The following is a 2,486-nucleotide window of genomic DNA, read 5'->3' on the forward strand; positions in this document are numbered from 1 at the left end:
GGAGCTCCCGGGGGGTGCGGGGAATGGGGACGGCTCTGGCACCTGGAGGGGTGCCTTTCTCCCTGACCCCAGGCTGGCTTTGGCCATGCCCTTCCACTATTCCTACACTGCCAGCCTGAGCCCTTTCTCAGCTCCACTCCTGATACAACTTTCTCCTAAAACGTGTGTCAGATCGTGCTGTCCTACCCAGAAACTTTCAAGAACTGCCTTTTCTGAAGAAGAGTAAACCCTCGTGGACCTGGCCCAGCCTGACCCTTCAACCTTCTCTGTGGGCCACAGGGGGCTCCTGTCTGGTGGGGCCGAAGTAGATGTGGCGACCGAGGCTGGTGCGCTTCCTTGGGGGAGCTAACGGAGAGGCGTCGCTGAGTCAGACAGGAGAGAAAGGGGCGCGAGGATGTGGGCCTGGACCTTCGCAGGGGTCTGTGCTGCCTTGGGCGCCTGGACGTTTTAGGAGCTTATCTTAGTTTCCTCGGGCTGCTGTCACAAGGCTTCACAAACGACGTGGATTAAAACAGCAAGTATTTATTCTCTCACAGTCTGGAGGCCATAAGTCTGGGGTCAGGGGGTCGGCAGGGTTGGCTCCTTCTGGAAGCTCTGAGGAAGAATCCATTCTGTGCCCCCCTCCAGGCTCCTGGGGGCTGGCAGTCCTAGGCGTGCCTGGGCCTGTGGACTCACCGCTATCTCTGCCCGCCTTTGGTGGCCTCCACCTCTGTGTGTCCTTCTCTGCCTCTTAGAAGGACACCGTTGGCTTTAGGTCCCGCAGACCCTATTTCCAGGTAAGGCCATGTTCTGGGTGAACAAGAATTTGGGGAGGACAGTGTTGAACTATATTGAATCCAGTAGAGAACTCCGTCGAGGCTGAGTGGTTTGCTCCTTCCTTCCTACCTGGGGCCAGCTCTGAGGACCCCTGGGGACAGGCACCCCTCCCCTGAACCGGGGCACAGGCATGAAGCTGGTGGAGCCCTTGTCAGCCCTCAGATGAACATTCTAAAAGAAGCTGAAAGAGTAAAATTAATCCCCCGAGGCGAAAACTTTCTGAAAATAAGTTCCATTTGGTGTATTTGCAAACATTTTCAGATACGAGCCCCAGAGACTGCGATATTTGGTGAATCCAGCCTGGAATGGATCACCCTCCTCTTCTTGGCAGGTCGGGGGATGGGTGGCCTTGGTGTCAGAGGCTCTCCTCCTGCTGGGATACTCCACTCGTGTTGAGGTGAAAGGCCACGGACTGTGTGCTCCCGGCCCCAGGCTGCTCTGAAAGGGGGGCTCTCCCATCTCCAGGCCTCTCTGCCTGGGGCAGCGTGGGACCCTGCTGCGGCCTCGGTGTTGCTCATTTTAAGGGCTTTCTCCCCACCTGCTCTTTCACCTGCCAGCCTTGGTTCCCACAGTCCCCTCAGCGCCTCTGCCCATTCCTGGACCCTTGTCCCCGCCCCATGTCATGGCCCTGCTGGGACGTAGCCTTTGCTGGGAGCGCCCCTCAGGTGCACCTGCTGGACCACCTGCTCCACTGGCCCTTGAGGCAGTGCCCCCTGCCCCTGCCCAGGGGAGCCGCCCACAGCTGTGAGCTCTGCCCCCCTCCCACCTCCCTCACCTCTTGCCATCCCCATCCCTGGGAAAAGCCCCAGGGGCTGCCGGAGGCCTGGCCCTCGCCTGCCCGCGCAACTAGCCTTGACGGAGCCTGCGTGCCCGCCCCCGGGGGCCCACACCCGCCGCCATCTCTGTCAGCACAGGCAGCCCCTGGTCAAGGGCTAACTGTCTTGAGGGTTCACCATGGGCCAGGCCCCCTGTGGCAAGCACTTTGCAGCCACTGCCTCCCCTAATCCTGGAAACGGCACTTTACGGGTGGGAAAACCGAAGCTTAGGGAACGTGCTGTGTGCCCGGGATGCAGCTGGTGTGACAGCAGCGGTCTGAGCCCAGTGCTGCCCGGGGCCCGGGCCCCTTGCCGGCTGCAGCCACAAGCAGGGCCAAGGTTCTGTTCCAAGGGGTGTTTGTGGGCGTTTGTGGGCCCAGGTGTGGGGCGGGCAGTGGACAATCTCCAGCTCCCTCCAGACCTCTGTGCCTTCAGCCACCGGCCTTCTCACTGCCCCCTTCAGGGTCTGCCGCGGACCAGCCAGACGAAGAAGACCAAACCGCCCAGAGCCAGAAGGGAAGGGCTCAGGAACGGAAGCAGCGCCGACGAATGGGGTCAGAGGACCAAGACAACTGCTGGCTGCAGGCAGATTTGATTGCACGACAGCTGCAGATTACACAGACTAGAAAAGGGAAGGTTGCCAGACGGTGCCTTACATCATCTAATGGCTGTCTCGGCTCAGGGTTAACTTCCCTGGGAGGAAACCCATAAACCCAGAATCATCAAAAATAACCTGCACGTGCCGGGGGGAGACAGCTTTGCTTGTCTCAGGTTACACTCTTTCTGATCTCTGGGCCCTGGTGATTTATCTCCCATGGAATGGAACAAGGAGGGGAACAAGCAGGGACAGTCCCC

Source organism: Lagenorhynchus albirostris, chromosome 4, assembly GCF_949774975.1.
Source record: "Lagenorhynchus albirostris chromosome 4, mLagAlb1.1, whole genome shotgun sequence".
NCBI lineage: Eukaryota > Metazoa > Chordata > Mammalia > Artiodactyla > Delphinidae > Lagenorhynchus > Lagenorhynchus albirostris.